Source organism: Porites lutea, chromosome 2 (assembly GCF_958299795.1).
Source record: "Porites lutea chromosome 2, jaPorLute2.1, whole genome shotgun sequence".
Lineage (NCBI taxonomy): Eukaryota > Metazoa > Cnidaria > Anthozoa > Scleractinia > Poritidae > Porites > Porites lutea.
This window is the reverse complement of record NC_133202.1, coordinates 35,944,141-35,970,241: the sequence shown is the minus strand read 5'-3', so window position 1 is coordinate 35,970,241 and position 26,101 is coordinate 35,944,141. Positions and strand designations below refer to the sequence as shown.

General features: G+C 39.2%; 1 protein-coding gene across 2 annotated transcripts in view; it reads right to left on the bottom strand.

Moving 5' to 3' along the window:
* The window catches only part of LOC140928486 (uncharacterized), a 35,456-nt gene extending 12,645 nt beyond the window's left edge, over window positions 1–22,811 (bottom strand). Inside the window, exons 1-3 of one of the 2 annotated variants that reach the window (XM_073378239.1) lie at window positions 21,543–22,811; window positions 16,828–17,018; window positions 2,474–3,067 (exon numbers count right to left, since the gene is read on the bottom strand). The gene's annotated coding sequence lies outside the window, so the exon portion shown is untranslated. The remainder of the gene's footprint in view (window positions 1–2,473; window positions 3,068–16,827; window positions 17,019–21,542) is intronic. The other variant, XM_073378238.1, reaches the window with a different exon arrangement.
* Between the last annotated feature and the right edge of the window lie 3,290 nt (window positions 22,812–26,101).

Genomic DNA, 26,101 nt, shown 5'->3' with positions numbered 1-26,101 from the left:
AACATCAGAATGTACAATCATTTTTGGACAGGAAGTGATACATATAACTAGTAACGACCTTGAGGTGTGTTGGGAGGTCCATAAATCGCAGAAACTACGAAATGTCTACTCATCGGTTTGTTGACTTCTAAACAAACTGCTTCGAGGTTTTCTGGGACAAGATTTGGTCGATTTGAAAAGTTAAGGTCTTTTTAATATAAACACAGACTCCACCTCCAGAACGGTTGCGATCCGAACGGATATTGTAATCAACGACATTCACAAGCTCATTTGGAATACTCAGATCAAGCCTAGTTTTGTTAAGGGCTAAAATATGAAGAACCCCATGATGAGGTATGAGCCCGATTTCGTCTATACAGGGGCACCCAACGAGAATATAGTTCAAAATCACTTAAACATAGCACTGTTAAACGTGTTTTAGTATTTAAACAGTGGATATGGGCATATTTTTATCCCCTATAAATTTTTCATCTGGTCGGATTTCCTAGCTGAAAGTCTAGTGATCCGAAAGTTATAGGGATCAAAACTAACGTGTTCGAAAATTTCAGCCAGAAAAAAGGCTCCCGAAAATTTTAGGTGACCTTTTTAGGGCAAAAATCCGTGAAAATGGGCAATTTTACCATTATTTAGATGTTCGAAAATCCCAGGAGAGGCAGGCAAGCAAGAAATTTTACAACAGATGTTCCGAAAATTCTAGATCTCAAATCATCTTCCGAACAGATATTTTTCCGAAAATTGTCGTTGGGTGCCCCTGTCTATATACAACAACAAACTTAGAACATTTAGTGCTGCCATTTTAAAACCTCGCAGTTTATGTAGAGTAGACCATTCATTATTTTTACAAGGTGATTTAAGTCTGTGGTCATTAGGCGATCCAGACGGCAAAACGTATGTATCAATAACAGGTCAGTGATAAGTATGTAAGCAATTAACTAAATTGTTGAAAAGAACATCATTAACTTTATTATTTTACAGAAGTCCACTCTTATTTAGGTCATTAGACGTAATGTTCTGATGCTGGACAAGTTGCCAGTTGTTCTGATTGCAAAATTCACGGTAAACCACTTTCTTGCCCAAATTCCATCCGTGTATTTCCTTGATCATGGAGTCGCCAACTAGCACAGTTGTTAAGTTGTTTTGTGTCCTATCAGGGTGCCGATCAGCATTTTAGTGGGAAATATTATCCTCGTGATCGAGCGATACGAAAGGATTAGTGGAATTAACTGAGATCTTTTGGCCTGTTCGAGCATTTCTGTTTGGTCTTCGGGGTTTCACTGTTTCAAAAGAATTTACGTCGAGTTGATCACGATTCTGACTACCCGATTCTTTAGAACTTGAAGGGCAGTTCTATACAAGTCACGTTTGTCAGAAATTTTTACCCGTTTAGCTGTTTCCTCGAGTAGCAACTCTTTTAGCATTTTAACTTCATTGCACAAGTCCTCATTCTCTTGTTTAAGGGTGTTAATGAGCTTTGCATCACCTTCCCTTTGTGTCTGATCGTTCTCCTCAAGTGGGAAACCTGCTCGCATATTTATCTTCGATAAAACTAGATGGCAAAAATCATTAAATCGATGCTGAAGGTTTTTCAAATCTGATATTACTGTAGAACAAACCTTGCAGGGAGCCATCGCTGATGGAGGAATTAAAAGTCTTGAATCTTGTACAGAGTTGACCGATGAATATTCCTCCGAAGAACTGAAAACAACTTAAAGCATGTCGGCGCTGCTAGTTTGTGGTAGGGCAAGCAGTTCATCTTTTGAAGAATAACCCTTGGCCAATTTTGCTCGCAAAGAGGCAAAACCAGATCCTTGAGTCTGAAGCGAGTTCGTAGTCGAATACCATTTTATAATTTTTAAATTGTATACGAAACCGAATTGTCTGTATCCTGTCTTGAAATGTTTCTTGTAAATCCATTGCCTGTTTTCTTGAGCTATACCGCTTCTGACGCCATAGAATAGTTTGTATTTGGGTTCTATTTGTCCTGCGTATTGAACACGTGTTAAGGTCGCCTTATTTGCTTAAGTTGTTTCGGGGCCAGGCCCGCACGGTATCATTATGACATCTGCCAGGTTCTCGCAGCCAATACTATGACGCAACCAATGAATACTTTTCTTAGATTTTAGTCAACCAATCAAAAAGCGAGCCATTCATCGACCTAGTAATAACTGGTAAACCTGTGCAACGGATTAAACCGCCTAGAAATCGCACATTTCCGTATCTTAATGAGATTCCTCCGCATTTCATTCATGGGATAAAGAAAAAAGGCTGTGACATAATTAGCAATTAATGAATGCAGCTGAGTAAGATATGAAGAATTATATACGCAGATCAAGGAGGGTGTTATCGGCCGAGGTAGATAACACCCTCCGAGATCTGCATAATTCTTTCTATCCTACGAAAGCCGAATTCATTAATTGCTTTATTATTCATTCAAAATAATTCCTATTTTAAAAACAAGCTAAAACATGCTTACCTTCGTCGATGTTAAGTTCACCTCGATAGTGCATGTTTAGAAGATAAGGGACTTTTCAAGTCTGCAAATATACTCCAAATGGCAGATGTTGTCCGTCGAGTTGTCTTCTTGCTATGTTTTTAGACAATAATTCGTCGTGAAAAAAGTAAAATGTTCCACCGACTGGTCGGCCATTTTTCTTTTCACAACCAAAACAACTCAACCTCGTCCCCAGGTCTTCTCGGTTAACCCTGCATTAACCTGCAACTGTGCTGCACTTTTGACGTCATCGGCTGATTAATCGCAAAATTCTTCCAAATTTGGTCGACAGTCGCTGGTTATGGTGAATTATGCGTGTGCCTTTAGCCAATCAGAAACTGAGAAATATTTTGAATGAATAATAATCGACGTTAATGTATTATTCCTGCCCTCCTTAATGAAATTCCTACCCCAATGAAGATGTAAAACATACCTACCATACTACTCACACAACTTGTGTCTAAATTATATCGGCCAAGCTTGGCTCTGGGGTGATTTGAAGTTATTCTTTTATCATACCTTTAATCTAGCAGTCTCCTTTGGCCTTATCTCAGATAAGTACAGCTCTGGTTTTGTCTGTGAACGAAGGCCGAAGAGAATCAGCCATGACGGTCTGAGAAACAATCCAGGCTAAACTATAAATACATGATACTTCTAAATCATAGTTAACTGCTATTGGTGCTGTAACGCAAAAATCCTTAGTAAAACACGGCTTGAAAAAACGCATTTTAATCACCGTTACAAGATACGCAGTCTTCGCAACTTATTGCAACCTACGTCACATGACAAACAATAGTTACTTTGAGGTGTACCCGCGGATAATCACCTCACTCTACAGTGCTATTAGATAGGTTTCTTGCCTTTTGTCAACAAATTTTTAGGGAAAAAAAAAATTAAAAAAAGGTGCTCCAATTTGCGATCCAAAATAGGCTGGACTTCTAGTTGGAGATTGAGATAAGACATATGGCTCCCTGTAAGCTTGAAAAGTTTAAAAGTTATATTCAACTTCAATTGAGTGAAGCCTTAAATCTCTCTGAGCAATTTATACTCTTCTTAGCATTTAATTTAGTAACTGATTGAGCTCAAACTATAAAGGGTTCCGTTAATCGTTCGTCTCACGGTTGTCACTTAGATATTGACCGCGACGTTTCCAACGCGTACTGCAGGTCTTCGACTTTCATCAGACGATAGTGTTGGTTTACTGAGTAGGACTATTTGTACCACCTTGGTTGTTAGCGATTCGTGAATCACGAACCTCGCTTATGAATGTTGGGTTTCGATCCAAAGCGTTGTTGGCATTATTAGACGAGGAACTGTTCCCACCGTGGTCCGCTATCGCGATCGCCTGCTGTGTTACCTCATCTTAGGCATCCACGCTTCAAGAATCTCAATTTCACTGTCCCTGTTGATGTTGTAAGGGTGAAGTCTTATGCGAATAGCCTCTTTAACTCTACGGGAATACCACTGCAGTGAGGGGGGTCTCGGCCAATATACTTAACCTCGTCCCAAAGCGAATAATTTCAGGTCTTATCGGCTGTTGCAAAACGGCTGAGGTTTGAGTTCGTGAAAGCCGTATATTCCTATCGTGCTCCTGAATCCGTTCATGCATGCACCTTCCCGTTTCGTCAATGTATACTTTCTCGTATTCGCAAGGATTCTTATACCCTACTCCATCTTGTTTTTGTGGATCAACAGCATCCTTTGGTCGCACTTAGTGTGATCTAAGTGTTGTGTCGGACTTGAAAACAGATCGTATGCTGCATGCTGTTGTAGCCAACGTCCAACTGGTTTAGATAACCCTTTAAAGGAAGAATCTATACCCAAAACGGCAAATTTTACGAAAAGATAGCTTATGGCCTTACTAAAAGATTTTGGGAAAATAAAATGTCCAGTCCTTCTCCATTTGCCAGAAAACGAGGAAAGATTTTCGTTACGCAATTCAAATTTTGTGTTACAGCTAGAAACCGGAAATGACGTAAAAGAAGATCCTGGTCGCAAGACTTCACAACGTGGCTTCTATGTTTTCGGTCTGTTTTGAACAGTCAACAAAGGATTTTATGGTTGATATTTCGTGAAGATGTTCTAACACTCGCAAAGACGGAGTAAGTCTCTGTAAGTGGCCTGGTGATCGCCGATATGCCAGACTTTGGACGAAAGCCGTGAAAATCACTCGATCCGACCTCACTGAGCCTACGAATTCAGCTAAACTTTGTAGCGCTCATTTCACTAAAGACTGCTGTAGAGCACAAAGAGCAATAACTTAGTTTTTAGGCTTAAAGATGAAACCAATAATAAAAGCTGATGCTGTTCCAACAATTTTTAAACGTGAGCCACCAGAAACTAAAAAACTGATACTCAAGATAAAGGCATGGCAAATCACTATAATAACATTACCGCAAAATTCCGAAAATAAGCTCCAGGGCTTATATTTTTCAAAGGCCTTTTTTGAGGTTCTTACATTCGGAGGGAAATTTGCGTTTCAAAATCGGTTAGGCTTATACTTGGAGGGAAATTTGCGTCTCAAAATCGATTGGGGTATAGCCTGCAGTGCAGGCGCATTATGGGTGGGCGAAACCTCTCTTCGGGAGTTTCAACATGGCGCTTTCGCGAGCGAAAACATTCGTGCGCCCGATGAAAACCCCTGCACTGCAGGCTAATTGGGCTAGGTTATAGATGGAAGGAAATTTATGTAAGCACTCTGTAATTTGCGGAAAGGTTTTACCGAAACTCGCCTTGAGGACGTAGACCTTTTTAAAACACAGCCATGCAAGTACTTTCTCTATATGGACCGAGGAAATCCAAGTCAAGAAACAGCAATGAACTGTGGCACTTTCTGACTGCAGTCAATTGGCACACGTAATAGTTCTTTGGCAAATACCGAAACATATATGTTACTGCACCGTTATTGCCTTGTTTTACTTCGTATTTGAGGGCAATTTCCAAGTACAAGCCCCTGGGGGCTTATATTCGGAGGGGCGATTTAACAGAGGGTTTTTTGCGTTAGGAGTTTGGGGGGCTTATACATGGAGAGGCTTATTTTCGGAATTCTACGGTATATTAGTTGTTCATGCTTTATATGGCGAGTGAGTACATGTTAAAATTCTGTGAAGTCTGTATTCTCATTACTCGTCTGCAAAGCGAACACAAAGAACACAAAGTCATCTCCATTGCCTGAGGAATGGAAGTGAGCCCTCATGCAGCAAAAACAGCAAGCAGCGAAAGATGCCAGGACAACAGGAACTTTCAGCCTAAAATGCCCGAGCACCACCTCGCCAGCTGCTTTTTACTTAAGCTATGTGACAGTTTGTTTGTGTGCTTGGCCTTCGTAAAAGTTGCGGTACTGCTGTTTGGATCCTTACCAGGCCGTCTGAAGAGCCCAGCGATTCAAGCAAACGGCTTGGAATCCCGGGTGTTGTGTTATGCAAACAGGCGGATTAGCTAATGCTTCTGCTTCAACCGCTTTGTTGTTTTTAGCGATCATGGCCACACAGTCAATCTCTGAGCAGTAGACACACTCCTGAAATCGATTTACGCGTTGAAAAAAATCCACATTTGCACCTAAAATTGTGACATGGCTTTAAGCTTATATAATTCATACAAGCATACTTCCATAATATGAAATCACTGAATTTCCCAGGAAAATTGCCTTGTACGCATACACGGCTTACATACTTATTTCACAGCTTTAGATCGAAATAATGCTCCAAGAAAACATTGCCACTCCCTCAGAAGAGAAATTTATAGCGAGAATTATTTTATTTTCTCGAAAGTGTAATAATACCATCGATCAGTAATGAACAGAATTTGCGATTCAGCATATTTGCTTTAATACCGATCTGTATTTTGCAATCGCTCGTTGTTGCTCCACGTCGGACTCGATTGTCGAGTCAGTATCCGAGTTTAAAAATAGAATTAAAGTAAAAAAAAGACCTGCAACAAGGAGTTTTAATGAACATAGACGCCCTATACTTAAGCCCCCCGGCAGTTACATCCAAACCGTAGTTTCAGAACACTATCTCAGCAATAGCCACACTTTTTCCCATGTGTTACTAATCCCAATTGAAACACATAGATATGAACACGATTGTCTTAGGGAAGCACGTGAGGCGTACCTCATTCATAAAGCCAAAACCATCGAGCCTCTGGGAATGAACAAACGTGACGAACTATAATCATTATGTAATCTTTACTTTTTTGTTCGGTTTATTTTTCTTAGCAGCCATACCACCGTACTACGTCATACCATGTAACTTTCGTTTTATTATTTTACAGTAGTATATATTCTGTATATTCGTGGTTTTCCCTAATACACCTGATGAAGATTGGTATTGGCCGGAGGAAATATTGTATACCCGGCCTTTTTCACGCTGTTTGATCAGTTTTTGCAGTAGTCTTTTTTACTTTAATTCTATTTTTATCTTTTTCGACTGATCACGATCTTGTTTCATGCAACGATGAGCTACATTGATCGTTCACGGTTCTTGCAGTGGTTTTTAAAGCCTTAGTTTGCATCCGAGTTTAATAAACTTGCTGCCATACGGCTCAAACAAATAAGTCTGTGCTCTGTTACACTCTGATAAACTCGAATTGTCGTTTAAACTTTTGTTTGAAGGACGAGAAGAAAGAGAAGAACTATCCTCGGACTCTACAACCTCGTCAGTCGAGTTTGGGACCATCTGCGCCCAAGTTTATGAGATTTTTTTGTGACAGAGTGTTTGGGACCATCTGTGCCCAGGATTTATAGATTTTCTCGGTTTCATAACAATCTGTTTATTGATTATAGGGACTTCTTGTGTCCGGGATTATACTTTTGAGTGTCGATCAGTTCGTATGTTTTGTTTTAAACCCTTCAGCTTCGTGATTTAGAGTTTATTTGTCTCCTCTACAATACAATACAATACAATAGTTTATTGACACTCCCCTGGTGGGGCTTTTCAGTGACAATGCGACTAAAAAAAAAATAAAAATAAAAATAATTAAGATAAGAGAAGTAGTTAACAATTCGATTGATAGGAAAGAATGCGGTGAACAATGCAATATAAACATACCTATTTAAGAATTAATCGTATAATAAATATTCTCACTACGTACTATACAATATGCATATTTTAAGTTAAAATAAAATAAGATACTAGTAAGATACTAAAATACTATCATAACGTGCTATTTAAAAAGTCAGTAATCAACTTATTTTTCAGACAAAATTTAAAAGTAGAAATCGATTTTGCAGTTTTAAGAGTACTGTCTAGATTGTTCCAAATGTGCACCATGCGGTAGTGGAATGTTCTCTGTCCGGTACTCGACTTATACAAGGGGATGTTTAATAATTGGCAACTTCGAGTCACGCGCCCGGTGACCGCAATTCTTGTTGTAAATTGATCGCTGAGGTAATGTGGAGCTTGACCAGTCATGCATTTAAATGCCATGAGAGTGTCGCGGAAGAACAGCTTTTGTTTAATTGGAAACCAACGTAGATCTCTTAGTGCGGGGGTTATATGATCAAATTTCCTGGTACCTGTAATAATGCGCGCGGCAAAGTTCTGCACTGACTGTAGTCTACAGATATTTTTGTTCGAGGTGTTCGACCACACTGTGGAACAGTACAGTAATTTGCTAAAGACTAGGGCATTTATTACTGTCACCAGTTGGTTACGGTCAAGAACATGTTTAACCCGACTGATTTGTGCGAGGCTTGACATACAAGATGACGTAGTTTTTAGAACATGGTCATCAAACGTTAGTTGCGGATCTAAAACAACCCTAAGATCTTTGGCCGAAGATGTAAGAGCGAGATCTTTTCCTAGAAGAGATATTTTGAAGTCGGGGAGTTTGGCAAGTAGTTGTCGACTTCCAAAGACAACGACTTTTGTTTTGTCAGGATTTAAAAGTAGAAAATTGTTATTTAAAAGTAGAAAATTATTATGACTATCTGTGCGCTGGATTGTGGTTTTGCGGTGCTTTTATGCTTCGTCTTACTTTGTATTTTCCGTCTTGTTGTCTTTAATTTTATCTATTAGTTTCTTATTCTTGTTTCTTTTTTTTTTTTGTATATTTGATTCTTTATCGGTTGATCGATTAATATATTTATTTATTATTCTATTTTAGTTGTTTGCGCTGTTAGGCGGGTGTTTTTTCGTTTTTTCCCTTTGTTCTTTGTTAGCTTTGTCTTTTTACAGATGTGTTCAAGTCTGAAATGCGGTCAGAATTTTTCGCCTCAATACCAGAGGATCTTCAGCCCACGGCTTTTTTGGTGAAAAGCACTGTTCTTGCTTCCAAAGCGGATGGCACTGTTCGTTCCTACCTTGGAGGTATTAAGATATCGAAAAGTTGGGCTTCCTCCAATTACGTCTAACGTTTTCCATCTAATCCGTTCCAGGTCGCAGTCTTCTTGCAGTGTCTGCTTAATGAAGCGTATTCTCCTTCTCCGGTTCTTAACGCGGTCTACAGCATTGACTGGGCGCTACAGTTGGCTGGCTTATCAAAAATCTCCAGTCATCCCCTGGTTGCTTCAACGGTCAGCGCCTCTCAAAGGATTTTGGGCAGGCCTAAGGTCAAAAAAGACCCTATAACTCCTGAAATGTTGAAAGAGTTCGTGGAATCTAAGATAAAGGATAAGTCTCCTTCTCTTTCTGATCTTAGATCTGTTGCGTTATGCCTTATTGGTTACGATGGATTTTTTTGCTTTAGCGAGTAATGTCATATAAAAGCCTGTGATGTTAGGTTTTTCCCATCTTATGTGTCCATTTTCCTAGAATCTTCGAAGTGTAACCAGTTCCGTGACGGGGCGTGGATCGTTATCGCGAGGACAGACTTGCCAACTTGTCCAGTCAAGGCCTTGGAGGACTACATCTCGGAGGCTCAAATCAATCTCTCCGAGGATTTACCGCCGTTCAGAGCCCTCGCTACTCCTCGGTCAAAAGAAAAAGTACGAAGCCAAGGGATTTGCCAAACAAGTGCTAGGGAACTCATTAAGGACGCCTTTAGAGATATAAGGGACGTTTCGAAGATTAGTGTTCATAGCCTTAGGGCTGGAGGAGCCACCTCTGCGGCTAATACGTACTGGTATCGCTGATACACTTTTCAAGTGACATGACCGTTGGGCGAGCGAGAACGCCAAGGATGGCTACGTTAAGGACGATTTTAATTCTCTCCTGTCAGTCACGAAGTCTTTAGGAATCTGATTTATACTTTTTTGTTATTTATTTATTTTTGTTTCTTAAACGTGCCCGGCAGGTCGGAAGGGTTCTATCCACAGGGCCGGGGTTTTCCCTCAGCCTTTTCCGCAGCGAGCGCGGTGAGGTTTTTCCATCCTGTGGATTCTCGCTGATTCCCTCCCAGGTTTAGATTTCCTTTCTGTTTTGTTTTATGAGCCTTTCTTTGTTTGCACCTTTGCAGTTGTTGAATTAGCTTACTCAGTAAACTCGTGCGGCCTCCAGTGAGCACGCGATAGCATATGGTGTGTCGTTATTGTTGTCACGCACGGGTATGGTGGTCTGTAGGGAATTTAGACGAGAGTCCGTATTTGTATCGACAGGTTTTGGAATTTTATTTCCTTTTTAAGGGGTTTAGTGTTTCATTATAAGTGACATTTATTCGATTTGATTGTCCGTCCTTGAAGTAGGCACGTTTTGGGATCATAGCTGACCTTGTTTGTTACCTACCTCAGAGTTTCTGTTTTGGTTTAAGGTAGAGTCTCGTGGCCTTAGTTGTCAAGCTTTCATTGGTCTTCTTGTGCCTGGCATTATTAACCTGGCTTATAGGTTTGTTTATTCCACTTTGGTGATCACCAATTCGTTTAGGTCATTAGGAAGTGCTGTCGTAATTCTCATGTTCAGCAAGCCAGAAGGTACCTACATTTAAGTTATTTAAGTTTCCAACATTTGGCGCAGTTGGTTTTGCTGTAGTTATGTACAGTTTGGGAGTTTATAGTTATGTTGTAGTTATGTTCACTTGAGTTGCTGTTAAGTGGAATAATCAAGCGAGTTGCTTGAACACACTACATATTTTGGTGGAGAGCCCTCCTATTTTGCTGTGCATGGTTTGGTGAAAAACATGTCAGGAGTGTAAGATCCGCCCTGGAAATCTGTAATCTGTATTGCAAAAGAACAAAGGGACTCTTTTTTAGTCTGGTCATATGTAAAACAAAATCATGATGACCCAACCTTGTATTTAAGTAATGTATAGGGTTGCAGTTGAATTTCCATTATTCTATGGCGACAAGAGAGAAGATCTACGCGAGTTTATTGATAATTATTGTCGCGCCGGTAAGTTAAATGGTTGGGATGTAGAGAAGTTAGCCTTTGGTCTTCTTCTGTTTCTCAAAAAACATGCCAGTCTGTGGTTTAAGACTTAAAAAGAGGCCGAAATTTTGTCATTTGAAGTGCTGTCGCAAAAATTCAGTATTCAGTATTCAGTATTTTTTGGTAAAAGTCAAAATTGGGCAGATTTAGAAACTCGAAACCCAACTTCAGACGTCTGTGTCGGGAAAACAATATGCTAACTGCTTTTCAGCAGGGAAAAATGGGCGCTCAGTTAGACTGGCTAGCGCCCCGTTCGTGTGTGGTAGTGAACTCGTGATGGGAGCGCTTGAAAATTGTACAAGTAACAGTCATTTTTCAGTGGAATCTAGTTCTGATAAATTCGGACAAAAATGTTACTAAAAGGAATGTTCAAGAGTTTAGTGATGTTGTGTGTAATCCATGTGAGCCTATTGTCTTGCCAATGTTGAAACCTCAAGCTTCCGTCACATGTCAACATGCGTGATCTACAGATTGCCAGCCCCAGAACGTCTCTAATGAACATATTTTTCTTGAAGTTGTTAAGTTTCTTTCTCAGCTCCTAACTAAGAGAGACGCACCCGCACCAGTTGAGGGAATTAAGAAATTTCAGCCTTATTTACACAATGGCAAGTTTACTGTTGTAACTGATCATAGTTTGCATCGTTGGTTAATGAAAGTTCAAAATGCTTCTGGTCGTCTTGCAAAGATGGGCCTTTCTTTAGCAACAGTATGATTTTGATATAGTTCATCGCCCTGGTAGAATTCATGGTAATGCTGGTTGTTTGTCTAGGTGTCCATATGATTCTTGCGAAAAATTGAGTTAGCTCAAGAGGGAAGATCGTCAAATTTCCAAACTCGACAAATGTAGAGACGGTGGAAGTGCTGGTTGGTGGAAAACAGTAGACAACATCACATAAGGTCGTAACCACTCTAACTCGGTTGTATTAGACAACACCTTCGCCAACCAGTTAAATGACTATTTTCATTAACTTTGTACGGACTTGAATTAGGTTGTACCAGTTGATGTGGTTATCGGGAGGGAAATCGAAGCTCCAGAGATTCCTGAGAGACTCGTTTAGAAAATTCTAAGCAATATCTAACGAACGGCCACGGGTCCTGATGGCATTCTTTTTTGGGAGTGGAAGGAATATGCTGAGATTTTTACAGCAATTCTCAGTCATTTGGAAATTGTCTCTGCGCACGCACACTTGGCCTGTATCATGGAAAAGATCGAATATTGATCCGATACCCAAGGTGGACACACCCAGACAAAGGTCTAACTACCGTGGGATAAATATTACAGGTTGTCCCAAAAGTTCGTTCCTCTACTTCATAAGTCTGTATTTGAGTACGATTGGACTTGGTAAGCAAATCATTTCAACAAAAGTTGTGTCTTTCAATACAATTCACTATTTTCATACTTGTTGTGTCATCTTTTGACTCGAATATTCGATTTGTGTACTTCCGCGCCAAAGGTGAGCGTGCGCGAGTATATTTCTCAGCCACATATTTTTTGTATTTCATAGCCCGAATTGCTCGAACTCCTTCCTTGTTTTTATCTTTTGTGTGAATATCACGAAAGATAAACCCCCTTAACGCAAAAACGTTCAGCTGCGAGAGTGCGTAAGCCTGTATACTTCGATTTATTACTGGCTTATCTGTTGTAGAAATTGCTAAAAAACGGGAAAAATTCGAATGTTGGGTGGTAGAATGATCATGGAGAAATGAAGGTTTTGAAGAGAAGAAACTAAGGGGAAGACCAAAAGCCCTGAATAAAGCAGCTAAACTAGTTTTAAGGAAGGCTAGATACAAAATAGGAGACTCGACAAGGAAGCTCAGTCTCACATAGTTAGCAAGCCAAATAAAAGGGTCATGAAAAGCTGTTTAAACTGTTTAAAACTAGAGGCCCCTGAGATGGCAAAAAAAAACCTCTGCCTAGTCTGCCAATTAAGCAGCTCGTTTCATATTTGTAAAAAAGTACAAAAGCCTTGCTGCGGAAGGGGGCCAGGATGATTATCTTTTTTGGATGAATGCCCAAAATATATTTTTTTCAGCTTCCTAAACTAAACAAATATTGTTTGGGGGTTGAACTGGATCCTGCGCACCAGGTGATAAAAAAGCTCAAATGGATCATTTGTGGGTCTATACGCTGTATCCCACTTCATGCCTCAACGGCTACAGAATGTGATGAAAAACAAAAACAAAACAAAACAAAACAAAAAGGGCATGCCAGTTACTGAAATTCTAAATACTTGTACTTGATAGAGAAATAAACATCTAGCAATTTCATGTAAAAATAAAGTTTTGATCAAAAGATACTCGGCATGAAATTAGAGGAATGAAGTTTTGGGACACCCTGTACTCCGGTTTATAGCCAGGGCGTTTGAGAAAGCTGTTAATAACGCCTTTTTGGAGGAGCCTGTAGAGGAGAATCTAAGCACCACTCAATCTGCCTATCTTGAAAGTGGAAATTCCACTAATGCACTGTTATCGACCCAGCGATTCATCAACTAACACTTAGATAATCCAGACTGTGAGGCAGTAGGAGTTTTGGCCATAGATTTTAGCAAAGCGTTCGACTCAGTAAGGCACGAGCTACTGTCTAATAAACTAAAGTTGCTGCCACTGAATGCCTATATCATCACCTGGTATCACAGTTTCCTGAGTAATAGAGAACAACGTATAGTACACGACAACCACTTTCACGAGTGCAGAGGAATAAGTAAGGGGACAACGCAGGATAGTGTGAGAAACCCCTATCTATTCAGCGTGTTTCTGAATGACCTTGAAATCAATCAAGGTTCCACTCCCATCCTTTGTAAGCATACAGATGATTCTGGTATCGTCGCACCAGTGTGGAAAGTGGTAAGAGATACGTCAAGTGGGTTAGTGGAGAAGTTTTTGACCTGGTGGAACTGTAATTCTATGAGGTGTAACCTTAACAAGTGTAAAGAACTTGTCAGCAAAAAGAAAGGGAACTCGACGTCCTATCCTGTTGTATGCAATACACCACAACATGCCACTCTTGAAATATTAGGTTTGACCTTTCAGAATGACTGTACGTTCTCTGACAATACAAAAGCTAAACTGTGCAAGGCCAACAAATGTCTACATCACGTTTTAAGACTATGTAGAAAAGAGCGTTACAGCCAGGCAAACTGATTACCTTTTCTATAACATCATCCTCCCTAACGTAACTTACTGGTTATCTCTTTATGGTGCCTCCGGCACGGATCTTAATATTTTTCAGCAATTTTTAGACCGATGCCATAACTTACGTCTTATATTCGCGCCGTAAAACATTAGATGTCCACTGCACAAACAGGATAAAATGATTTTGAAAAAAAGTTAAACAGTGTGATAACCACCCCCACAAGGTCTGCTTTACACAAGAGAAGATTGATTTAAAATACGACCTGAGACACAAAGGCGGCCATAGGCCCAAGATAAACACGGAAAGTTTTAAGAATACGTTTTTAAATAGATTACTTTTTAAATACGACCATTTATGATGATTCTATGTATAGAGATATGAACATTTTTTAACATTTTAAACCTTTTTATACTTTTAAATCTTTTTATACTGCATTGTTCTATTGTATTCATCTGAACTTTCTAATGCCGGTACGTATTTTTATCTCATGAACAAAAAAGACACAGGGTAGCTAAATTTTTTTGTAAGGTCGTTGCAGAGGTTTGTAAAATATTTCAAATTCAAAAGGTCAATACTTCTCGTTATCACCCGCAAACCGATAGTCTTGTAGAAAGATTTAGTTCTAGCTTGTGTCAGTCTTTGTCGATGCACGTTTCCAAAAACCAGAAAGATAGGGATAAATTCATACCCCTCATTTTGTTCGCGCATAGGACCTCTGTTTAGAAGTAATTGGGCACTCCCCTTTTTTACGTTCTCTATGGGCGATATCCTCGTTTACCCATTGACTTTAAGTATTTGACTCCTGAGGTTAAACGATTCGGACACTTCGGTCCTTGATCATCGTAAACGTGTTGTCGAAAAGGACGAGTTGGCGCAACGCAAAATTTAGCAAGAGGAAATTTACAACGTACAAAGCAAAAAATGAAGGATTATGACAATCGAAGGGCAAAAGAACCTGTTTTCGAAGTTGTTCAACGTGTTTGGGTCTATACCCCAAGAACTAGAAAAGGGTTATTCAAAAAGTTGATGCATAACTGGTTGGGTCCATACAGAGTTGTGGAGAAAATGTCACCAGTTAGTTTTAAGCTGCGCACGATTACCTATAAAAAAGTTGCTTTTCCTGCCGCGCAAATCGTATGAAGCCGTTTGTTGGTTCTAATTTGAGGCAAATTGACCCTCCCCCCTTTGATGACCCTGCCGAGCCACATCTAGGTGAGTCTGATATTCCAAAAGATTGTTTTGAGCCAAACAATTCTTCTGAAGCGAGCCCTAAAGACATTGGTTTAAGTCCAACTTGCAGTGAGACAACATTGCCCCCACAATCTCTCGAAGAGAAAGAAAAAAACGAGGAATCGGATTTCTCAGATGGATAGATCACCAAATTTTCTTAGCTATAAATCTTCGTTCGCGAATACTTCCCGTGTGCCTTGAGCCCCGCTAAAAAGATTACATTTTAATAAGCTTACCCATTTTTGGGCATGGCGGGAACTTTGCTCTTCGGGCTTCAGAAAAGGTCGTTAACTTTTTCTCACAGGAAGGAAGCAAAACAAAACGAAAATCGTCTCTGTGATCTAAAGTCAATGCTATGGACATCAGCAAAGACTCTCCTTCGAAAGTATGTGGTTTGAAAGGATAAAAAACCAAACAAACTCACGTTCTCGAGACACCACCAAAATGCTGGAACTCGACACCGCGACCTCAGGTGGACTTCAAGATGAATATATAAATTATTTTCAGAATGGCTGTCGTGACTTTCGGTTGACGTCTTCTTGGTCGCCGTCCAGGTTTGCTTAAGGTCGCTATTATCCACTTTCGGACGAAATCAAGTTTATTGACCGATACCCTCACTGGGATTATCGTAGAGTTTAAGAGGTTACTCGCACAAGACTTCACCATAACAATATTAACAGGGACAAAGGAATTGAGATTCCTGAAGCGTGGATGCCTATACGATCAGACAACACAGCAGTCGATCGCTACTTCAGCGGACCGCTGAGGGAACATTTTCCTCCTCTTATAATGCCAATAATAATTAGGATCGAGACCCGCCAACCATCAGCGAGGTTCGTGCTTTACGAATCACTGACAACCAAGGTGGTAGAAATAGTCCTACTCAGTAAATCGACACTACCGCCTGATGAAGACGTGCAATGCGCGGTTTAAACGCCGCGATCAATATCTAAGTGACAATCGTGAGACAAACGATAAACAATATACACTTAATATCAGATCCCGAGGGAAACAGTTAGTTTTGTTTTCCCGAGAGTCCTGATGTTTCCCGATACGAAGTCCAGGGAATCATCAGGACTCGAGGGGAAACAAAACTAACTGGTTTCCCGAGGGACCTGACATTAAGTGTTTTGTTATATTTCTAGACTTTCACTTCAACAGCAACAAAAGAATAACCGGAGCGTACCAAAACAGTCGACTCGATACTTATAACAACACAAATTTAATTCTTAAAACCACTGAATGAATGATTTACAAAGTACTTTCATTATATCATCTGCATCTTTTTTCTCCACTAGTTGCTGTTTCTCTTCTGGGATGACTTAAAAATCGTTGCTTTTTAGCTTGAGGCTTCGTGTTTGTGTTCAAGTTGTTGTGTTCATTCACGAAAAAGAAAACTGGCAGTGTTTTTCCCGCCTTCTGTCACACCACTTTCCACCATGCTTTGATTACGTGCTGTAATGTAGCCCGAGCGGAGTACATTGCTTAATGTATCGCGATCGGGATACATTTGATTTTAGTCAAGGCCACGTGACCAAAAACCAACCAATGGCAGGCCCTGTTTAGTTGAGTGAAAGTCTAGGAATATAACAAAACACTTTATAGACATTAGAAACGATGAAAAATATCTTTCATGACATTGTACTACTCAAACTTTAACTAAAATTTCATACCACGTCTCCTTTGATCGTTATAGCATGCTTTTTGTATCCTGTCAGCTCGTAATTAAAGTGATAGCCATATAGAGTAAAGTTGAACACTGGTCCAGTCCACGAAAATTTCACTGAAAATGTGCTATTTCCTTTTTCTGGTGCAAATTCGCCGACTTCTATATTTCGCACCTCGACATCGTCGTCTGGTGGAACTAAAACCATAGAATAGAAATAATTGTAATAAAGAAATAATGTCCCGAACACAAGCCGTCCCCCTAATGCATTAATCGTCATCATCATTCGAAGCGCACCTCCTCTTTCACAAGAGTATACCTCCAGTTAAAAGACGTACTTATCTTAAGATACCATTTATAAAAATGAAAATAATTTCATAGCTATTTATGGCCTTGCCTTCAATTAAGAAAGCAAATCGCTATCAAAATTAACAGAACGGTGTTTTAGCGTTGCGGCGCTGAAACTGTGGAACGAGCTTCACAAATACATCAAGGACTGTACTTGCACTATAACTTTTAATTGGTTTGTTAAAGTGGCTCGACTGGGTTTTTCAGGGTCAATATCTTCCACTTTTGAACATAAACTACATCGTCAATAAACTACATAAAAATTATCATCACAGCTGTATTAGACAAAGATAAAAATTTGTTATTATCAGGATTACAATGAAATCGGAGTTGTCACAGCAACGAAATGACGCCATTACTTATTTTACTTGCAGCCGTATTTCTCGGCACTGGGGACTCTTCTTCCAAAACCGTTCTCGGGAGCCTTTTCCTCAAATATCCGCGTCGATGTTCGTGAAGTTTAAGCAAAATCTATAAGTCATTAGAGCGATATCGAGATGTTTTAGGATGAAGTATTTATGGTCAGAAACACCACGGTAAAAACTGGACAACCTTGATGTTCAACCGTTATCCGTAGAAATTGAAGCGCTTTTGAAATGCAGTTTTACCTCATAGTAGTTTCAATTTTTTTAAAAACGTGTGTGAAAGATCATGTGGACGGCTTAGCAGATTGCAAGAAAGAAGTTAATCTCGAGAACCTTTAATTTATAAAAAAAAATCTATCGAGTGGTTTCAAATTTATTCGCTTATTTGTTTAAGTAGAACCGCTAACAAGAGCGCCTCAACACATACTAATCAAATCCTTCTTTCCTAGAAATCGGCTTAAGCTATCCCCACGATCTCTTACACACGTTTTTAAAAAAATTGAAACTACTATACTTACCTGGATCATTACTTAAAAACTTTCCTTAATAACCGATCGACCTCCTTTGGTGGAAATTTATGAAAAAATACCACTACCACTACCACTACTACTACTACTACTAATAAAAATAATAGTAAAAATAATATTAATATTCGTCTCCCTTCTTTTGACGCTGTCTCTCGAATGCCAACACGATTCTGTTCAGAGAGGAGAAGAATCTTCCTCCGTCCAATATTCGAGGAAATATGGCATCGTCTTATTGCCTGACAGTTTTTTTTTTTGTAATTAACCCTTAAATCAATAAGAACGTTTTTTGCAATTGACAAGGGACATTCACTTTCAAGTGACCTCGATCATCCAAGACCCTGCGTTGTCTCCCAGGACGTTCGATAAAATTGATGTGAAGGCACTGGGTCGCGCAATTTCACCTCTAAGTGTTATATTTTGAGTCATCCCATGCTCCCAGAAACTCGCCGACGGACAGAAAGGTATTTGAAAAAAAAAAAAGATGAAAACTCTTTAATAATTCGTGGCAATAGGTTAGCAAGGCCACTAGCCCACACGGATAAGAAGTTATATGTTGTTGCATATTGTAACTTCCAATAAAGTTTTATCATAAATAGCATTGAAATTAATCCAACGAATAAGTAACCATGTACACTGAGGATTTATAACAGTTTCTTTTCAGCTTATTGCTTGCATTGTTTCACTTGCAGAACTGTTTAACAACTTTTACTTTAATTTATGAATTTATTCTACGATGCTAAAAAAAATATGCCTAGTGGTTGTTTACATTTTAATTTGTTCAACTTACGCATTACATTTTCATGATTCTGCTAAAGTTACTACTACTCTTAGCTTTAACTTCGAATGGCTCAAAAACAAGTACCTGCAAGACCTCAGTTTTTATCAATTAATTGCAATCACAATGTTAAGAATCATAAGAATTTTTAACAGATTTTTAGGTTCAAGCGGGTTCAGGGTGTACTCAGCAGGTACATTGTCGCAAAGGTTAAGAAGGCTGTCTCAGTAAAAACCGCCCACTCAATTTCCCTTGAAAAATAATTTTGCCCGAAACTCTGGCAAGTGAAAGGCTTTATCGTCGAGACTATAACTAAGATAGGTTTCCTTTGACTCACAATAATATTTCTGGTCGTGCTGGGGGGGGGCGGGGGACTGAGTATTTTGTACCTCCATGACCAGTTTGCAAGTCTTGAAAATGAGGCATTTTTTGCAGCGCTGTAAAATGTTTAATTTCCAACATCTGCCAATGTATTTTATACCTGTTTATTGTTAAGCACCACTAGGTTTTCCTAAAAGTAATAGTTATTCGCTAAATTTATCTGAAAAAAAAATCAAGCGGCAAAATCTGACCTCAACTAATGCCCTTGGAGCGAAAGGCCAAAAATGACTTTGATTTTAAAGCTTAATTCTGACGTTTGGGACCTATTTGAAGCTCTAGACAGAATAGACGAAAAGATAGATCATCTGTTATTAATAATATACAAAAACTCATGTACAATTTCAGTATTTTAAAAGTTATAACCGTTTGTATCAACGGATATGCGAGCTAATGCGATGTTTTCCGCTCTAGCATAACGGGTCTATCTCAAGCAGATTTTGTCAAAAGTACGGCTTACCTAGTTCATTACTGGCACCGACTTACAAGTTGAGCCATACTCTGCTGGTATGTGGCCATATTTGAATCCCATGCCTACAGGCCAAAGCTCAAAAGGGGTGAAACTGTGTCACATTTCGAGCTTAATAGCTCGGTGAAACAACTGTCCGAGCTGAGAGTTTGTCGAGAATCAGAAAATGAACTAATCAGGTTTAATTTTGGGTCAGAAAATTGAGATTTAAGAGCTACAACCTCGAATAAACCCTCTATTCAGCGGGCTTTACAAGGCATGGCAGGACGCACAGGGTCTCGACTGTAAGTACCGCAAAGGAATGCTAGTACATTGTAATAGCATTCCTAACATACCTTCAACCAAGACGCACCGGCTTTTCTTTCCCCAGACACCAGTGAGGCCTCATAATCTATTATTGGCTGCGGTCACATCTGGGCTACTAACTATAGTTAAGACGGTGATAACTATAGTTAGCTATTTCGGTAATGTGACCGCTTCTCTGTTCGCTCTAACTATAGTTAGAAAATTTACGCCTCGGTGATCCAAAACAATACAGACTAACTATAGTTATACCCAAGCAGGGTTCGTGGGTTAGTCTCAAGTTTACAAACAAACAACCAATCAGAATGTGACACTTCTTTTCGCAGGTGCGAGATGAGCATATATAAATATGCAAAATAAAAACCAAGCATGAAGCGAGGGGGAAACCAAAAACATCAAACAAAAAAATTACATAGGCAAACTAGAACTAACTGTTGTTAACTGCGTGGTGAGGTAAGCCGTACTTTTGACAAAATCTGCACGAGATAGATCCGTTAAGCTGGAGCTGAAAATATTGATAAGCTCGCATATACCTTGACGCAAACTGTCATAACTTTTAAAATACTGAAATTGTACATTAGCTTTTGTATATTCTTAGTAATAGATTATCGATCTTTTCGTCTATTTTGTCTAGACCTTTCAACTAGGTCCCAAACGTCAGAATTTAGCTTTTAAATCAGGGTCATATTTCGTCTTTCGCTCCAAGACAATTAGTTGACGTCATATTTTGCCGCTTAATTTTGTCTTTTCAGCTGAATCTAATGAATAATTATAATTACTTTCAGGAAAAACTAGTGGTGTTTACCAATAAATAGGTATAAAATACATTGGCAGATGGTGCAAAGCAAACATTTTACGGCGCTGCAAGAAATTTCCAATTTTCGATTTTCTAGAGGTGCAAAGTGGCCGTGACAGGACAAAATACTCAGCGCGGGCAGAAAAATTATTGGGAATCAAAGTAAACCTATTTTAGTTATAGCCTCGATAAGGCTTTTCACTTGCCAGAGTTTCAGGCAAAATAATTTTTCACGCGAAATTGAGTGAGCGATTTTTACTGAGACAGCCTCTTAAGATGTATCGGTGTAGCTCTTTGGAAGAGAGCTACATTATCTTTATTGTTTTGAAATGATGGATATGTGACTTTCATATATTTGAACGACTGGATGAAAAAATAAATGCAAAGAAGATCATCATAGCTAAATACGTAACTATATCCAGTTGCAAAAAAAAAGCGTGAAAAAATTCAGGCTTGCCAGGATTCGAATCCTGACCTCTGCGATACACCTTCATTAACAATTAAATATTCTGGATCAGTATTTTTAGTATGCTTGGAATATTCTATGCTTGTGATTGTTTATCGCATTCCAGGTAAAATTTAGCAGTGAATTGAATTTGTTGTTTGATACCGTTATTACGAGGCGAGTAAGGGCTTCTTGTAGTGTAGATCTATATGAGTAAGAGTGCGTAAAAAATACTGCAAACTATAATGTGAACCACCCTAAAGCTGTAAATAATCAATTACTATTTAAGAAACGTTTTAAGTTTTGTCGTTGATACCTTCTGCCGTTGCCTTCCCAAGTTGTTCTTCTCCTTCCAACCACGTATAATTGTATTTGGGAGTAGCCTGAAAGAAAACCAATATGTTGTTTTTTAAATTATTTATTTCACTACACAGTCCGAAAAAACGTTATTTATTTTATATATATATATACACCCGTTTTCAAAAAGGTTTCCATATAGAGAGATATATAGATAGATATATACCATGGATAATAGAAAGACTGGATAGGAAACTTATGTCACGCGCGCTGATTTCTTATCGCCGATTGGTTGGTTCGTGCTCCAAGATGGCGTTGGATGGTTCCATCATAGTGGAGATTTGTGACGAAACGCTGGCGAAAATGTGGCGCAAACCAGTCGAAATGTAGGGTTTCTTTGCCTGCATGTTGTTCTTTTTCGGATTTTTTAGTTGTACTTTAATTTTTGGTGAGTGTTTTTTCCTTCGTTTGTTGTCTTACGGCGATGGCGATCCTTCAAAGCCACACTTGAACCTTCAAGGTAAGCACTTCTTGTTGTTGTTTTGTGTTATTTGTCCTTGTCTTTGAGAAAATTGCGTCCCAGAAATTGACCTTACCAGAGCCATATTTAGTACACTTGGCCACTGTTTTGGGTCGCCTTTGTTATGAAGGTTTCTTCTTGTTTGTGTTCTTAACTACGATTGACAGATGTTTTAAGAATGGAATCGTGGCATAGGCATAGTTACAGACTGAATGCTGTTATTTGTCAGCCATAAATGACATTTGAAAATGGCTGAAACTGACTACGTTCGGAGCTGGCGCCGAGCAAGGGTACGCACACGGTGTGTAAAGTTCCGATCGATCGACAAGTTTGTGTTGAGAACTGTTCCGCTCAAGTAATATCCTAGTTTAACCCTGCTATATTGTTCGTAAAGTAGTATCTTAATTTCGCTAATCTTTTAATGTTGAAATAAAACTACTATATCACATATCCAGTGAATACAATCGCCTCACGTCGCTCCTCGCAGCTTGTATTCGAAGGCACTGAAGAGACTCGAATAAATTTTGTACTTTTCCCTTACATAAACTATAAATAATTGTTGCATCAATGGGAAAACACCTATTGACATTTTTGTCCTCCGTTTAGGCTTCTAAGTGTTGTTGTTATTTTTTAAACAGTGTTTTACATTTTTTTTGTTTTTCTTTCTTGTAGGATTTGCCAAACACACATAGTCAATGAAGACAGTAAAACTGTGGTCAAGTACTCTTCTGAGAGGGCACAAATCAATCAATCTTTCTGTATTAAACAGAAACAAAGCTGCTTTTGTCATGCATGAGAGCCAGAGGGTGGTGTCTAAATCATTTATGATAAGAAACTTTATTGATCACTTCTGAAGTGTATTTATTACTTATTTGTGAGTGGGACAAATTGACTGTGTTTGAGGGTCAATGCTTGTATTAGCTACAGAGTCATGTGTTTAAGTTGGTTAGTGTTCGTCCCTGAAACGGTCTATATCTGAATCACATTGTTTTTCAAACCAAAGATGGACTTGATTACCACTATTATTGTATTCGGTTTTTTAGAGATCCAAAGCAACAATGTACCTGTACATGATAAACCTTACCAAGGTATATTCTAAATCAAATTAATAAAACATCTACCTGTACTTGTTTGGGGTATGCATTTTGTTTTCTACAACATGATAGTGTGACCAGACAGTCATATTTTTTCAATCGCTCATCCACTTATCTCAGACTAAACAAAAACCCTATAACCCCTGATGTTACTGGTTTTTTTTTTGTTTTTTTTTGCATACATATAAGCAGCTTCTATTTTTCGTTGGGAACAGAGTTTATCTTTATTTCAGTGGTCATGAGAGGTGATTTACAGTATTCCCTATCCATATCATTAACACTACACAAAAACTTAAACTTTGTTTCATTCTGAAAAAAGGTCAGTATTTCAAATATAATACATTTCTAGGTTTTATTAAGCCTTACGGAAGAAAGGTGTTTCCTAATGAAAAAGAAGTGAAGGTTCTACTATTAACCAGGAGAGTTTGCTTCTCAGTTGTATTCTAGTAGTTAACAATTAACCGTTGTACATAACATTTTTAAAAGCGTTGCAGTTCGCTTTTTCAAAGACCTGACCGAAAAGTACCTTGGGTCACTGTACATTTATACCTGAAAATGACAAAACAACTTGCTTCACAATGAAAATTGATTTGAAAAAGTTTAGAAACGGCGTTTCCGCGGTGGTCCGCAAGCAAATTTCCTTTCTATGCTGTGAGCTTGTCCCCACTTCTTTATATTTCTCAAATATGATTTCTTGTCACTGGTTGTCCGTAAATAAAATTGAAGGGAAAATTAAACGCTTGTTTGAGCTGGGTACTTTTACCACTAATAAAATCACTTTGTCAAGGGTTGTTAACTTATAAAATTTGACACTCGCTGAGCTTGTCGATAAAAGTAGAAAAGAAATCGTGAAAACCCTGATGAAAAAGGTTAAATTATTTCCAGTTTTCTTGTGGTTTGAAGAAAATTAGGCTGTGCCTTTTTTATAGGTGTTTTGTAGCTGTACACATGTAAGTTTTCGCATACTTTTTATGTAGTAAGGCTTTCCGTTTGGTGCATAAAATTATCGGGCGCTGGAGTCATTCGTCGCTCTCACAAGTTTCATAATCATTTACTCTGTCTTTTGCCTCTACCGGTTCTGTACCCTCTAACTGTCTTCTCCAAGAGCAAGTCCTCTTCATCCTTTACTTCAAAACATGGCCAATATGTATAGTGAAATATGCGACGAAACATAAGACGCGCAAAACGTCGAATGAGGTTGAATGGCTCTCGATAATGTGACGTCACATTTTTCCACTATGTTGGAAACGATCGCGTCAGCCATTTTCCTATCCAGTCTTTCTATTATCCATGTATATACTTTTGTTTTCTTGCATGTGCGCACGTGTGCACTTTTCATTTGCTATTGTCCAACTTGTGAAAAAACTCGGTTCAACGATAATTTTTTTCTTCGTCGGGTTCTTTGTTCCAATTTGAAAAGAACATGTCGTTTGAGTTTTTTTAGAAAAAAGCATCCGCCCTGCAATCGAATTTGCAATGGCGAATTATATGACTGATTTTGGGAATGCGGAAAACAGCCCGCGAAGCAGCCGAGTTATGTGGCGTCACCGAATTGATAGCGGGGCTCCCGCGCGCGCGAAGCGGTACACATATTAGACAACAATGTTGTGATCAATCGACAGCTGTCAAAACAAGGTATCCGCTGACAATCCCAAAGAACTGTTGTTTATTTAAGCTACGCAGATATCCCTGCCAGTTTCTCTATAGCCTGTGCTACACTGTATCTAGCATCAATTTTGTTTGCCTGGTTCATATTCCTTATGCACTGAATAACAGTAATTTATCAACTCCTAAAAAAACGTTTTCTTAGGACCTACATCTGTATGAGAGTGAATCCTCACTTTTTTCTCTAAATTCAAACAATTTTGTACAGACACCCATTGACTAATAGCGGAGCTCTCGCGCGCGCGAAGCAGAGCACCATGGGTAAGAAAATTTGGTAAACTATCCATCCGAGAAAATTTGGTTATGACGTAGCGTACGCCCGCCCGCTCACCCGTACACACACTTCATGTAAGCCGATGTCAAATGTCACAATAGATCTTGCACAACTTGACTAGCCTCTTAGTTATGTAAGCCATCCGTATGAGTACGATTAGATTGACAGCTGTCAAAATCAGACATCCGCTGACAGTTATCACATGACCATCTCGCGGGCTCAGATGAAAGACCAGTCCTTTTGCCCCTACATATAAGCTGATATAATATGTCACACTTACCAATTCAACATAAAAATGAAACTACGCCGGGCAAGGCTGTCAGTTGGCTGACAATCGTTTAAAGTTATATTGGCAAGCCAAATTAAGGTCAATTGACAGCTGTCAAAATGGGACATGTGCAGACCACTATCAGAAAACTAATAACGTGGGCTCAGGTTCGCTCAGGTACACGATCTGGCATTTTCCACTACATGGCGGACGGATATGTCTTACTCACACTCGTAGTCTGTTAATTCGTAGTCTGTTAAGTTAATATTCGCCATTCTAATGAAGGTTAATTGACAGCTGTCAAACTAGAGTATACGCTGACCATCATCACCTGTGTGTATCGCGGGCTCATTTTCCTATCCATTGAGGTCACGTAGTGTTTAAAGTTTTGCGCTGATATTTTATTTGATCACGGGCTCAATTCGAAGCCCCATAGCTTAGAAAATCTATCCATCCTAGAAAATTCGGCAATCACGTGACCGTACACCGACCACCCGACCTTCCGTCCGTCCGCACCACAGGCATACCAATGTTTAATCTCACACTTTCTAGCTAGTTTGGGAGCCTACAACCTGATATTCTACATCCATGTTTTGATTAATTGACAGCTGTCAAAATAGTGTTTCTGCTGACCAGTATCGCCTGACCGTATCGCGGGCTCAGGTATCGACCCACTGAGTTCAAGTGTTTTTTTGAAGGTATCCACTGACAAGTTGATACTTTTCAAATGATCACAGGCTCAAGTTCAATTTTTTTA